The sequence below is a fragment of the Lontra canadensis genome, unplaced genomic scaffold (assembly GCF_010015895.1).
Source record: "Lontra canadensis isolate GAN:19392208 unplaced genomic scaffold, GSC_riverotter_1.0 scaffold43, whole genome shotgun sequence".
Classification (NCBI taxonomy): Eukaryota; Metazoa; Chordata; class Mammalia; order Carnivora; family Mustelidae; genus Lontra; species Lontra canadensis.
This window is the reverse complement of record NW_022631037.1, coordinates 4,292,748-4,308,177: the sequence shown is the minus strand read 5'-3', so window position 1 is coordinate 4,308,177 and position 15,430 is coordinate 4,292,748. Positions and strand designations below refer to the sequence as shown.

General features: G+C 52.9%; 1 protein-coding gene across 11 annotated transcripts in view; it reads left to right on the top strand.

The window, feature by feature from the left end:
* Positions 1 to 15,430, top strand: part of MSI2 (musashi RNA binding protein 2) — a 385,267-nt gene that overhangs the window by 268,029 nt on the left and 101,808 nt on the right. The window lies entirely within an intron of this gene.

Sequence of the window (15,430 nt, the reverse complement as noted above, 5' to 3'; positions counted from 1 at the left end):
AACAGTAGGGTCAAATAAGTTTGGGGTGGGGGGCGGGAAGGGAGGGTGACTGCTCGCAGGCACTCAGTCAGCATGAGTGGGAGGGCTAGAGCTTCCTGGGTCAGTGACCCTTCCCTTGCTTGGAGCCATCATTCAGGGGGACCCCGAGGGAAGACGGGCTTTTAATGAGCGACCTGGAGGCACTTAGCACATTTGGTGTTTGCCTCTTCACACCGATTCTCCTTGTTCCTTAAACAAGATAATCCAGTACCCTCCCAGCTCCCTCTGCCCACATGTAGACCCTAAGCTCTTGACTTAGCCTAGTTTCACGGTGCCCCATGGTATCAGCTGGTAATGTCTGGTTCAGCATGTGAATAGGGAATCCTATTCTCCCTTCACTTCTGATTGTCTTCATCGCCATGGCTTTCCTGTTGGGGTAACTCTTTGCCTCCTTTCCCACCTCCCCTTCATCCCTACCCTCAGCGGTGAAACCAGTCACCTTCAAGAATTAAGGGCTGGGTGTGTATCTTTTTTTTTTTTTTTTCCCCCCAAGTAGGCACTGAGCCCAGCGTGGGGCTTCAACTCATGTCCCAGAGATCAAAAGTCGCGTGCTCTGCCGACTGAGCCTGCCAGGCGCCCCTGGGTGAATAGATTTTAAGGAAATGAGTGAAAGATGACAGCCATTATGGGGCACTACTGAAGCTTGGTGCATCTCCTTTACCCCCTGGCCACTCCCTTGACCAAGGTCACACAGCTAGGGTGAGGTGGAGAATGGGATTTGGAGCCTGGAATCCTGCTAGACCCTAGCTCCTTGGCCCACCCTGCTGCATCTGCATTCAGGAACAAGGCTTGTGCACTTGACCAAGAGATTGTAGCTGATGCTTGACGCCCGGCTGCATGGAGGAAGAGTGGGTTGGAGACAGTCCTTTTAGTGGGTCCGTTGAGCCTGGCATCCAAGCGTTTAGAAGCTGGTTGATGCTGTGGCCACTTTACTGGCACTGGTCCCCCCCATATGAGGTGGAAGCTGGCCTGCTTCCCCCCACCCCTAGCCCCAGCTGTCTGCAGACACCATCTTTTCTGAGCCAATTAGGAGAAACCTCAGCAAGATTGAGCGTAAATGCCATGGACAAATGCCACTTGTAAGTGTGACCAGTGCTAGGGAGGGGGCTTTGCAGACTGTTGTCAGAGCCAGAGTGGGGGCTTTGGCTGGGAGCAGTAGCTGGCAAGGCCCCACGGCCAGCCTGGGCAGGAGAGCACCCTGGGCAACCCTTCAGGATCCACTGACAGATCTCCGTATCTTATACTGTTTGGGCCTTTACCTCTTTCTTCTCTTGTGTTGCAAAAGTGCTTAAGAAGTAAAAGTCGAGTGAGTATAGGAACCCCAAGGTAAATAATGCCGGCTTCAGCTGTATGCAAGCTGTTCCTCACACACTTTGCTTTTCTTTGTTTAAAATAGCAAGGTTTGGATTTTTTTTGGGTCATAAGGAAAGAACACGGTGTCCCTTACTCTGTATTTTCTCCCCCCTTCTTTTTACCATTTCTCTTCCAAAAGGAATTTTGGAGTCAGAATTGAAAGTTAAGCAGAAATCCAAATTCATTCTCAGTCCTTCTTAATTCCCCTCTCCTCTTGTTGTCATCTTTCTATCTGATCTATTGGAAGCCTGGCTGGAAAATTTGGGAATTTTTCAGCCTGGGAAAAAGAGGAGGCTGAGGACTTCTTTCCTGTTTTTTTTTTTTTTTTTTTTTTAGGAATGCTTAGGGCAGGATTCAGAAGTTCACACATCCAAGATCTACACACACACACACACAACACTCACACTCTAACACATCTCTTGCCTGACCAAATCCACACTATAGACGTCTGAACCCCAGAATTTTTTGGCAGACATTTTTCTAATACACCGAAAATTGGGAATTGGTAGGGGGAGAAGATGGTTTTAGAAGATACAAGTAAAATTTGTGACTAATAACCATTCTTTCATCAGTATAATAAGAATGATCTCTTCCTATAGTTTTTTTTTGCATTTTTAAGGATTTTTTTTCTTTTTTTCAAAGTGCTTTAGAACTGGCATAAAGGCTCGCTTCTGTGGGGCACTGTGGGCTTCTGCAAGCTGGGACTGAGAACGAATAAAGTCCTCTTCTTTCGGTGCCTGTAGGTAGATGGTAGTGGGACACGGGGAACAGTAGTATCCCGAGGACTAAATAAAGCCTCCTTTGAGGCTGAACCTGAGTGTCCAAGGGTTCCCCTGCCAGTCACAGCTACCTTCTGAATTCCTCCTGCTGATGTGCCTGTGCACTGAGGGAGAGGCCCTCCTCAGACTCTCCTCCCCGCCACCCCCCCAACCCCCCGGAGAATCCAGTTGGCCCCAGATTTAACTTGGCAGGTGCCAAGCACTTGTCCCTAGGTGGGAGGGGGCTGGTGTGAAGAGCAGCAAGCCGGGGTCCAGGTGGGCAGAGGAGTCGTATTGGCGGCAGCCTGCCTGGGACGAGGTGGCAATTGGATTGGAAATTGGTGTTCAGCCAAGGGTAGAAATCAGGTGCGTGAAGCAAACTGGCTGCTGTGTTAAGTCTGTCGATCCCCGAATGCACCCATGGGTCACACATGCGCACACAAGCGCATTCTCAAGCCCTCCCTTCCCCCACTGCCATATCCCACCTCCTGTCCCCCACCTGCTGCTGAATCTTAGCTTCAGGTGCAGGTGTGGAGGTTAATAACAAGGCATTTCCCAGTTGGCCCTTTGCTTGAGAGCCTTCTCCCTAGGCTCTGAAGGACAGGAAAGGATTTAAAGGGACCACAGACCTCAGAGTTGGACTTGAGTGTCCACTCCTGGGGACAAGGGTTGCCTGGGAGGTGGTTTTAGGCACCGGAGTCTCCTCTAAAAACAGAAGTTCAGACGGGAGTTGGGCCCATCCCAGCCTTCTCTCACCATTGGACTGGAACACCCACCCTGGGCCAACCAGCCTGACTTTTCCTTACCTCCTTCATCTTCCGGAAGGATTGACTTCTCTATTCCACTTGCTGCCATGAGACACTGTGCTTTGTCCAGAGTGCTCTAGACCCAGGCCACGTGACCCTCAGTAGGTCTCCCCTAGCCCTGCCCCAGGACTGGTTGCATATTGGGGTGCTGTTCTCCCACTTTCTCGCGGACCCTCAAGACTCATCGTTCGTGAGACTTTACTGCCAATGCCACGGAGTAACCCACATAACCCACGGGGGAGTTTCTGTGGTTTAATTGAAGTTCAGAGTCCTGCTCTCTGCTCTGTAATTCTTAACTCCCTTTCCAAGGGGGTCCTAGGAAGCCCTGCTTGGCTTTCTGCTGGCTTCGTGTCCCTGAACGAGGAAGCCAGCCAGATTCCCACCTGCCTACTCCCATCCCGGCCTCCCCCTCAACTCAACATCCTGCTGCCTCTAGACCCTGGGTCTCTGCCTCTGGGGTGCTCTGGGCCCCAGGCCTGAAGTAACCAGGCCAGACGCTAGGTGTCGCCATCCTGGCCCTGACTCTCTGGAGGTCTTGGCTGATGGGCTTTCCGGAGCTCTCCATAGTTTGTTCTAATCCCTCTTGACCGGTGACCTCTCTCTAGTGTTTCCTCGGGTTCATACAGAAACTTGGTGTTCCAGTGTTTCCCTAATCAGAAGTTCTAGTCCTTGGGCTGCTCCCGCTCTGAGCCCCGACGCGGTTGACCGTTCTCCCTGTACCGCCTTGATTCATGTTTTTCTTGTCCACGGTTGTACGTGCTTGAGCATTTTAAGGCACCTCAAGTACTTTTAGAAAACCCAGGGGAATGTCACCGATAAATAACTCTGTAACCACATGACGGTGGGACCGCCTAGAATTGGTAGCGTCCAGGAACCAAGCTCTCCTGAGTTTTTCATGCTGATGCAGCTTGGGCTGGGGAGTCTTTTGAGAGGGTGATACTGGTCTTTGAATGAGCCCTTTATCCCACCAAAACAAGAAAAATGATCCGAATGACTTAATTTTTTGTTTTAAGAATTTTGAGCACCCCTGGGAATAATGGGAGATGCCTGGTAGATTCCAAAGTGGGCTCAGACATTGCTGGGTTGGAGACGCAGCCTTTTGTCAGCTGCCCAGCCAGGACATTCCCCCCCAAGGCCTAGCTCTTAATGGCCCCAGTGTTTCATTTGGGCAGCCCTGATTGAACTGGACTGATGGGCACAGAACGCGGGACTGGGGGCTGTGGAGGATGCCAAGGCTCGGCCAGCTCAAAATTACCCATTTGAAAGCTGTTTGGGAAGCCAGAATGAATGTTGGTATCATCTTTCACTTGTGCAATTTTTCAAAATTCAGCCACAGGTTTTCCTGGAGTCTTGGCTGGGGTTTGACTTTTTTTTTTTTTTTTTTCCCTAAGCTGGGATGAAGGATAAAAGAGACATTTATATGGTAGGAGGGGGACTGGGACATTGAACTGCCTTTAAACGATGTAAAGAAACCCTTTCTTCTCCCTCCTTTCCCACTTCTGCTCTGGTGCTGACTTTGAAAAACCTTCCTGGAGAGGCTGAGACCTGGAGCACTTTCTCGAGCTGTTTCAGAGGTGGGATTTTTGAAACACGCTGGAAATCTATCTGACCTCGGAATCGTCTGTTGGTTCTCACAGCGGAGGGGCAGAAAGGGGGCTGCATAGGGGGCCCGGCCAGTGGGCCCTTATGGCCGTTCCTCCTCCTGGCCAAGAGAGAACCATGTTTTGAAGGCCTGTATTTATCGTGAGAGAGCAGTGTGGCCAGAGAAGTGGTCCCTGACTGAGGGATGGGCCCCAAACTTTTCTTGTGAAGCACAAGCAGTCAGCCCACAAGTTTGTCTTTTTCAGGAGGAGAAAAAATTTAAAACAAAGCTCCAGAGAGAGAAGTTTTGCTTTGTTTTGTTTTGTTTTTCCGGTCTGGTACCTCATGGAGGCTTAACGATTCTAGTAGGGCCCTGAAAATGGCAGAGACCCCAATACCCCGTCCCCCCCCATGGGCTCCCTAACTAGAGAGGTTTGCAAAGCTTAAGGGGATTAATGCTCTTTAAACCTCGTACTGTTTCCTGCTCCTCTTGGGATCCGGGTGCTAATAAAGATGTACCAGCTTGGAAAGGCTGGTAAACACTGCTCCGTTGCCATGGCAACAGGCGAAACAAGAAGGACACGGAGTATTGCTAACAAGAGTCCTTATGATCAAGAGTTTAAGGAGGAAAAAAAGGGGGGTTCTTAAAAATGCAGAGAGCCTGGGCGCGGTAATTAGACTTGGTGCTCTCAAAGTAAATTTTATAGTTTTATAGAGCATTACTAGAGTGCCTTGTTGCTTGCAAAGTCACCCTCCATCAAGTACCAGGAGCAGCAGCGCAGAGCCACCAGCGTCTTCTGCCAGTTGCTCTGGCGAGCCTGGGGCCGGCCTCAGAGACCTCTTCCCTCCCCTTCCTTGGTGAGGGGTCACGCTGTGTATTCCCTTGCCTAGGACGAGTTAAAAATCTGTTTCCTACTTCTTTGGTGGTGAGAGGTATGAGGGGAACGTTCTGCACCCGCCTTACATCTGCGATGTTGTCGTTATTAGCACTGCTGAGCAAGGAGAGCCCACTCTTACCAGAAAGTGTTCCCTATTCCCGGTCACGGGACTGAAGCTTCCCCTGCTCTCCTTCCCTCCCTGCGCCTTCTGGCTGCCTTGTGCAGCATAACTGTTGTTGTGCCCATTTTTGAGATGAAGAAACAGAGGGGTTAAGGACCTGGCTCGGGAGGACACAGCCAGCTAGGGGTTGAGCTGAGATTTGAACCCAGGAGTGGCTGGGCATTTGGCCCCTGGACCGTAGCTTCGTAACCCAACTCCCAGCCAGCCATGCCAGCCGCTGAAGTGTCCGTTCCCAAGTCCTGCCTGAGCAGCTCCCACAGCCCTTCTAGGATCTGCCGCCCAGACATGCTGAGGTTTCTCAGGGAACTTAGGAATCTGCTCTGGTGTTCCCTCCCTCCATGGTATTTGGACATTATGCTGAACTTGGAGAAGCTTGTGCTTCTCGTGTGTACTTTTCAAGTTCAAGTTCTAGGGACCATGGGTAAGAAGTCAAGCAATGGGGGCACCTCGGTGGCTCAGTGGGTTAAGCCTCTGCCTTTGGCTCAGGTCATGATCCCAGGGTCCTGGGATCGAGCCCCGCATCGGGCTCTCTGCTTGGCAGGGAGCCTGCTTCCTCCTCTCTGCCTGCTTCTCTACCTACTTGTGATCTCCATCTGCCTAGGCTGCCTAGGCTGCCCCACTGACCGCCACCACCTTCCTGGGTAATAGTGCCTGGCCACTCAGGCCAAACCTGAGGCTTCATCCTGGATGCCCCCGCACACCTGGCCAGTCTCTGTTCAGCCCCAGTGTTCACTGGCATGCCTGATGCAGGCGTCCATCACATCTCCCTGGCACCTGTGGTGACTCTCAGGGGACTCCTGCCTCAAGGCCCCCCACCCCCTATCTGTTCAGAGAGATCTTTTTGAGCTACAATTCTGATCATGCCAAGGTCGGTGGCTTCCCAGCCAAGTGCCCTTGCTGCCTGAACCATCCTTGCCTGCCTCTCTGCTCCCCTTCAGCCTGGGCTGTCTGCTTAGTATGTCCAGTGCCCCCCGACTGTTCCTTGACAACCAGGGTCTCTCCCTGCTTTTGCACTAATGAACCGCCACACACCTTTCCTTTGACAAACTCCTGAGGGTCTCCAGGATTTAGCCTGGGCCTACTCCTTCCTTCCAGATCCCTCTGACCGTTCCTCTGTCCATGTTTGCTTATGCCGCCTCCCCCCGGCCTCCGTAACTCTAAGGACCTTGCTAGTAGGAGACCAGATTGTTCTTCTTGGTGTCCTCAGCCCCTGACACATAACAAGTACCTGGTACGCGTTTATTAACTAGAACAAGAGTGTTTGGCCTCACCAGGTTGCCATGGCAACAGACTCCACAGCCCTTGAAGGTCAAGTGACTCAGGACCTTAGAAGTCCCAAGGTCACAAAGCGGTGACCCCACCTGAAGTCCTCCCCCTACACCAGGCAGGCTGCGGAGCCCAGAATGACCACTTCCTGGTGTGACTGTTAAACCCCGTGTCTCTGAGGTGCCAGGAGACCATGCGTAGACACTTCATGCCCTGGGTCCGTAATGGTAACACGTTATCCGAGCTTTGTCGCTTGTAAATTTCTTTTATGCTGATACACTTGGAGCTGGATTGGAATTGAACATGGGATGTCCAGTATGCATCAAGAATGTGATGGTAAACATTTAACTGTTTTTTTTTTTTTTCCCCTGCTCCTTCCCTACAGTATCAGTTTTCTTATTGAATTTGGGAAGCGATAGCAATGGATTAAGTTGCAGTGGAGATTGCCCTAAAAGGAAATGATTGATAATCCGTTTAGGTCTGAGTTGCTTGCTTTTCCCCTCCTGATTTTCTTGGCTACTTTTTCAATTACCAACTGTATTTAGTTTGGTTTGCTCACAGTAACTCATTTCCCCTTCCTCCAGGATCTGCAGGGAAGTTGTAATGTAATGCGGGAGTAGTGACATCTAATTATTTCCCCAAGACATCAGTTAGAAATGCAAGAATACATCTTCCTTGAGGTGGACAGGCAAGGATCGCGGGGCTGTGAGGCAGAACATGTCTGTCCCAGCACATCAGTCTCCGGGATACTGGGAAGGAGGTCAGGATGTCCCGCAACAGCACAGCCTCCCGGTCCCTGGACTCCGTGCCCACGTGGCCTTCTGGGGGCAGAGGTCATGTGACTGAGCTCCCAGGTGGACCAGTTGGCTCCCTCCTGGGAGGACAGCTACTCAGAGGTGCATGTCACCTTGTCAGCTTGTCTTGGTTCTTGCCCTTGTCTTCTAAGCTTCCTTTTTGTTTAACTCCTGTTTTTGTTTTTGTTTTTTTATATTTTGTTTATTTGAGAGAGAGAGAGAGAGTGCGTGCTTGCACAAGTCAGGGGAGGGCCTGAGGGAGAGCAAGAAGCAGGCTCCCCACCTAGCAGGGAGCCTGATGTGGGGCTCGATCCCGAGACGCTGAGATCATGAGCTGAGCCGAAGGCAGACGCTTAACCAACTGAGCCACCAGGCACCCTGGTTAGCTCCTATCTTTAAAGTGTTATGCCATCTACAAAGTATTTTCACTTGTCCAGTGTTGATAGCTTGGATCCTTCCAACAGAACTATAATGGTAAAGAGAAACAGCTTTGGCATTGGCCCTCCCGGATTAATAGGCATACGGTGTCTGCCCCTTGGTTGGTGTTCAGTAACGTTCGTTGCCCAGGCCACCTTCTCATGTGTGTGTATGGGTGTTAGGACTTCCCTGTGTCACAGATGGAGAGACCTGTCCAAGATGGTTCCGTGGCTAGAATATAGACCCCACGATTTAGGATTGTGAGGGCACCCCCTAATTAGATAACATTGCTCGTCCCTGCCTGAGGAGTGAAGTGGTGACTTAAGCCGAAAGAATGGCAGACGGCATACCAGATTATCCCCTCACCTAACGTCTTACTAAGTCGAGGGCCACCCGCACTGGACCCCAGTAGTGGAGAGACTTCCTCATCGTGGACAAGGCCTTCGGGGTTGGGGTGGGCTCATTCAAAGCCCAGGGAACGTGAGGAACTTGTAGTCTCTTCTGCCCATAGTATTCTTCCTGTTGACTACGAATAGAGTCATGCAACCTTCTACCAAACAGGGCGAGACCAGGAGTGTCCCTGAAAAAGGCAAGGAATCACCTGGAGGCTGGAGGCTTTTTGCAAGACGTTGTGATGGAGCCTTAAGGCTCTGCCTTTGGGCCAGGCCCCATTTCCCTCCTAACTCTAATGCATAATGTGTTTGGAATGAATTCAGTAATGCCAGCACCGCCCAGCTCAGTTCACTGCTAAGTCATTTTCAGTCCCTGTGGACTCTGTGAAGTCTGGTTTGCTGAAGGAGAACCCTGTCTTGGAGGGCGTGGGGCCAAGGGCAAAGTCGGGTGGGTGTTGGCTGGTCCCCTGCAGTGCTGGGCCAGGGGTGGGGGGGTGTCCCTTCTGCCCCCGCCCACAAGGCAAGGCTGTCTGTGCCTAAGTCTGTCTGCAGCCACTCCCCATTTGAGGTTGGGAAAAGGGGGAGACTCAGAGTGTCTCTTGAGAGTGCAGAGTCCCTGATTCCGAAGAGCTGTTGCTGAGCGAGAAGCAGCCCCAGTTTTGGTTGGCGTTAATGGAGTGAAACAGAACCATTTTCCTGTGCGCCAAATATTTCTTCTAAATGTTCAGGTCCATAACCAAGGCAGCTAAGTCAGCGGATTGTCAGCATTCCAGAAAGCAGGGTCTCCCGGGGTGCTGTGCTGCCCCCAGGACTGCAGCTGACTTAGCCCTCCCACACCCCCCTTTTTGGTTTTCACTTCTTTTGCTAAGAAGAATGAGGGGCCAGGAGGAGCATTTCTCGTAATAACCCCCCCGCCCATTTTCCCAGCTGCCTGGGTCCCAGCTGCCTGGGGTGGAGCGCGCCGGCCGCGGGCCTGGGGAGCCGACAAAATATTGAAATGAAGGCTCTGGGGAGGAGGACGGACTTTGGAGTTACGGTCTTAGCGTATTAGGCTCCTCTAAATCGACCAATTCAGCGTGCAGCCAGCCGAGGGAAGACAGGCCCAAGAGCAGCCTTTAAAAAGGTTGTTTTAAAACAGCCTTTAAAAAGGTTGTTTAACCATCTGGAGCTATAAATAGTATCTTTCCAACAACTAGCCAAGATGGTCTGTTCCCCCTTTGGGCTCTGTTGTCGGGGCTCCATGGCCTGGAGTCCGTGTTTGGGGGGGCAGGAATGTGGACGCCTCCCCACACTTTGTGTCTTGGGGACCCCCAGCATTTGGTGAGACTCCCCAGCCTGTCGGACAGCATGGAGACAAGGCCCTTGCTGGCTCGAGCTGCCTGCCCGTCTTTCCCGGTGGCATAAGAGAAAGCCGCCCCTGTAAGTCACTTGTCCCAGACCCAGACCCACCCTGCTACCAATTCTAACCCACCAGCCCTGCCCAGAGCAGAGGCCAGCCTGCTGGATTCTGTTGTCTCTTTGTGGCATTCCTGAGTCTCAGAGCCTTCCACGTTCTTTTTGGTTTGGCTCACATGCATCAGGAACCCGCAGGCTCTTCGACACTGCCATTTTAATTCATGCCCAGTCTCCATGACGCCAGAAAGAACATTACTTACTGTCCAAACAGGCATGTCCTATCCACGGAACTACAGAACTGGGTGGTGTGTGCTGCGACTTTGGAGGGAATGTTTGGGCTGGAAGACACCTATGTGAGGACAGCGTTTGGAAAGTTAGAGCTGAAGAAAGGAGGAGATGGCATGCACCCTTTGTCCACCCCTCCTGTCCCAACCCCCGCCCCGATGACAAGGCAGTTCCCCTCAGCTCATCTTTCCCGACCAGCAGCCCCATTGCAATGGGGGTCTCTCTGGTTGGGGATCGGCTGCAAGGGGAGGGAGGGCCTTGGTGGAAGTTGACGCATGTGAAGCAGGGCAGTCTGGTCCCTGTGTCCCAGAGCTTGCTTCAGCTCTGCCCATGACCGCATAGACCCTAGTGGTAGAAGTGGAAAATCCCAAGGGCCACTATGAGGCAGCCCTGGGGCTGAGGGAAACTAAAGGGACCATGTGCTGATGACCGCCTATAGCCCGAAGGATGCCTGTCCCCATTGCCACGCCTCAGACAGCACCCCTCCAGCTCTACTTGATGTAGCCCCTGTCTACCCAGGGGCGCCTGGAGAGAGTTTGGCTGCTGTGGCCAGTGATTCCTTGCATGGGCTGGCCCGTGCTCCTGCAGAGGTTTCCTGAAGCGGGAGCCGGGTCTCTGATCTGGGCCAGTCCATCTCTTCAGCATGGCTCCTTGGCCACGGTGGGTCAGTAGGAAGACGAGAAGGTGGAGTCATAAAATGGATCCTGCAGAGTGCCAAGTGGGTTGGGGAGGGCCCCCAGCCATCTGGACTTGCACACTGAACATCCATGTTAACGGGTTTCAAAGTGGAAACACATGTAGTCCTGGAAGACTAGGAGTGGGGCAGCGAAGGAGACAGTTTAAGATTGCTGCTTGGTATCTCCCAGTACAGTAGCAAACGTGAGAAGCTATGACAGGGCCCGGGAGGGGCTCATTGCATACAGACGTCTTCGTAGCTTTGCCTTGCCAGCTGGCTTCTCTCAAGTCGGAGGAAATTTGTGTGTGTGCCCTGGGCCCCTCTGCTGAAGCTCTGGGAGTGGAGGGACTTGCGGTGTTCTCTGCCACCCCACCCCCACCCCAGGAGCTCTGGAGGGAGGTAGGGCGAGGACCTGCACCAGACTCCGTGGGGGATTTCCGGGGACTTACACAGCCTGTTTGGTGAATGTTGTCCAAAGCTCTTCTCTCTGTACTTCTTCTTCCCACCGCCTCCAATCCACTGTGTGTGGGGAGAAGAGTGCTTGGGAAGCAGGGATTCTGATAGCAGTGCCTGACTTCGGAAATATCTTCTAACCATGCCCCTGCTGAGCGACCTTAGGCAAGTGGTATGACGTCTCTGAGCCTCAGACTCTTCCAGAGGAAGGCCTGTCCCCTCGGGTTTTGCGAGGTGTCATTCAGAGGATCTGTCTACAGTTCCTAGCAGGCCTAATCAGACCTCAGTGAAAGAGGTAGTTGTCACCAGCACAGGCGTGCCTCCTAGTGTGTTTTTGCTTACCTGATCTCTGCCAAGTGACAAATTGTGGGGTTCTGTTTTGTGGGCACCCGGGGAAGGAGGCACGCCAGTTTTATCCCATTGGAAGTGTGGTAGGAGCAGAGGCATGGGGGATGGAAGGCCCACCATGGCCCTCCAGGGCTGTGCGGCAGTTGCTGTCCTGCTGGGAATGGACCATGACTAACAGCGCCCGCCTAGTTGATGACGCCAGTCGTGGTGAGGTCAGTGCCTCAGCCCCCAGTGAAAGCTCTCTGCCCAGGCCAATCTGCAGGTCTAGGGAGTTAAACGTGGATGAGGCTTTCTCTAACCCTGTTCTTGAGTGATGCTGCAAAGACCCCATGACCCAGAAGAAACTGCAGCCTCAGGGTGGGAGGACGCCAGCAGGGGCGGGGCTGGGTGCTTTGGAGAGGGCTCTGCCTAAGCAGTAGGTGGGGCGTTTGATGTTCTCGCCCATCTGCCTCAAATATAATACAGATGGTCCCTGACTTACGATTTTTTGACTTTACAATGGTGGGCAAGCCATAAGCATTCAGTAGGTTGTGAATTGTGAGTTTGGATCTTTTCCCGGGCTAGCGACGTGCTGTAGGATGCTCTCGCGTGATGCTGGGCGGTGGGATGCCGCCCCCAGTCTGCCCGGAGATCGTGAGGGTAAACAACCTGTAACTTACGACCATTCTGCACCCGTACAACTATTCTGCTTCTCACTGTCAGTACAACAGTCAGTAAATGACATGAGCTAGTCAACACTTTGGCATAAGACAGGCTCTTGTGTTAGATGATTTTGCCCGACTGTAGGCTAATGTACGTGTTCTAAGCACAGCTCAGGTTGGGTAGGCCAAGCTGGGACGTCCAATCAGCTAAGCTGTATTAAATGCACTTTCAACTTCCGGTGGGACACGACCCCCCTTGTAAATCAAGGAAGTCTGGGGCACTTGGGTGGCTCAGTCAGTTAAGTGTCCAACCCTTGATTTCGGCTCAGGTCATGATCTCAGGGTCATGGGATTGAGCCCCGAGTCTGGCTCCAGGCTCAGTGGGGCATTTACTCTCCCTCTGCCCCTCCCCCCACTTGCATGCGCAGGCATGCACACTCTAAATAAATAAGTAAAATCTTAAAAAAAAAAAAAAATCAAGGAAGATCGGTCTATCTGCAGCCGCTCTGCCCATGTCAGTCCTGGGCATGTCCCAAACGGCACACAAACCTCTGCTCCCGCTCACGGACTTGTGGTTGACCGTATCCAGCTCACCCATTTCTGGGTGGTTGATTCTGGGAAATCCCACACGGGCTGTCCTGCAGCCGGTGGGTCAGACACGCCCCTCCCCCACCTCCCACCTGGCCTCCCATCCAAGCTGCAGTCTGGAAGTGGTCTGAGCTGTGAGCCCAGTTGCTCCCTTTCTCCTCCTTGGTCCGCTGTCCAGAAAGGAGACTGTGCAATCAGGAGGCAGGAGGCTGTGGGGAGGGACAGCAAGGTAGGAGACCTGCAGCCTGTCTCGCAGGAAGTGGTGGCTTGTGTCATGGAGTGCAGTCTTCACGGGCCCTCATCAGGTAGTGTCCCATTTTCCAGAGAAGGATCAGCCTGCAGTCTCAGATGGCTGAAGGGTACCCTCCTAGGCACCAGCTGGAGACCGTACCCTCATGTCCCAGACAAGGAAACACGGCCAGAGAGGATGGGTTTGTCCGGGCTTGAATTGGCACGTTTGGAGTCCAGCAGGCCTGGGTTTGAATTCTGGCTCCTCCCACTCGCCGGCTCTGTAAGCGACATCGTCTGGCTGAGCCTGTTTCCTTGATCTGTAAACTGGGGATGAGGCTACTTCAGATGGTGATGGCTGTGGATTAAATGAAAAACTCTCTATAAAAGGCCAGGTACAGGGGTATGTCCATCAAATGGCAGGTGCAGCTTTCCATCCCTGCGCCCAGGAAACCGTGAGTGAGCCCTTCTCATACCAAGTCCTGTGGCATCCCAAGATGTTCAGAAATAGATCCTGTCGGGTGCCTGGGTGGCTCAGTCGGTTAAGCATCTGCCTTTGGCTAAGGTCACCATCCCGGAGTCCCAGGATCAAGCCCTGCATTGGACTTCCCACTGAATGGGGAGCCTGCTTCTCCTTCTGCCTCTGCTCCTGCCCTGCTCATGCTTGCTCACTCTCTCAAATTAAAAAAAAAAAAAAAAAAAAAAAATCCTGTTCTAGGAGCTCCTATGGTCTGAGGTTGCACTCCTGCCCCCGAGACCTATCGATTTCTCGTCTCATGGGTCCTTCGCCTACAGAGGGAGTGTCTGTCTGCTGGCAGAAGGCATCCCCTGCCGGTCCCCACCAGCCCACCCTGGGCTCGGGTCTGTGGGATGCCACCTGTCCTCACTGGGCTTCACCTATGGCCTGGAATGAGTGACACAGCTCTTACTCAGGCCTGTGCTGTCACAGCGGGTGCTGGTGACCCCCTCCTTCCAGTAGGATGCTCTCACTGCTACGAACATTAGCTTTTCAGAGGTTGGAGGACAGCCATCTTTCACAACTGTTCCATGGGGGCAGGGCGGGCGGGGGAGTACCCTTGTTCTTATTCCACCAACAGGAAGACTTGATGTCCCTTCGGACTGTGACAGGCAAACTGGTGGCTAGCAAATCCGACCCACAGGGCCTCACTAGTGGATAGAGAAGTCTCGCTGTGGGAACTATGTGTTCAATATGTTCATACCAACAGCTGCAAGGCCTTGGAAGCTAGTTCTTTTTCGTGAGCTAATTGTTGTTCCTGCTGGTTCCCTTGGAAAGTTCTCTTCCTTTCCAGTCCTATGCTTTGGGGCCATTTACACAGTGCTGGATGCCTCACAGACATCAGCTGGTTGGGCTTCCCCACAGCCTAGAAGACAGGAACCCCTTGTACAGATGGAAAAAGCTGAGAGCAGTTGGGCTTCTTGCCCAGGATCTCAGGCCAGTCAGCAGTGAAGCTGGGACGTGAGCTCCCAGCTCCCAAATCCCGAAGTACCACCCACTTTTTGCATTTCCCTCTCACTGCACTGCCTTGCCTTCATAAACAGTGTGACGTTGAATAAAGCTCAGCCACGTGGGGTCAGTCTCCTGTCCTCCCAAGCGTGGACCACGCTGCTCTGGATCGTAACCTATCAGTAGTAGCACATGTTGGTGGGACGGGGACACACATACACACACGCACACGCCTTATGTGTGCAGATAGTCCCATCCCCAAAAGGGAGGTTTTGCATTTTCCTTTCGACCCCCAGCCCCCACCTCCTTGTCACCAGGCTGGCTGCCTTCCTGAGGATGCTGTGGTTCAGGAGTTTGCAAAGAACCCTGTTGTCTGTGTGGAACAGTCCCCCTGAGCCAGGATGGGACTGGGCCCCGCGTCCAATGCATGTCACCTTGCCCAAGCATAGCCCAAGGAACAGGACGCCTTTCATGGCCAGGTCCACTGGGTGGTTTTCTCACTGTGCTGCTGATCTGTTGTGCTCCGGACACACAGACCCTGTGTCCCTGGCTGCCCATCCTCCCTCCTTCTGCAGGGGGCGTGCTCTGTTTGTGGGCGTCCTGTTGGAAAGGGTCACAGATGCCTGGGTCTGAGCACATTGCTAATTAAGGACAGCCCAGGAGTGAAGTATTTGAGGGTGTGGGCCACGGACAGCCTAGAAGGTCACCTGGGACGGGTCTCATGTGATTCCTGCAAGCTGCTTGTTGGTCGGTCACAGCTTTGGCCTGCGTGCTTTGTGCTTGTGGCCTCTCTCATGCCTTTCTGTAGACTGTGGAATTTCTGAATGTGTGGGTCCTTCCGTTGCCTGGGTTGTGTTTCTGGGCCTCGGTTGGTCCCAGTGGGGTA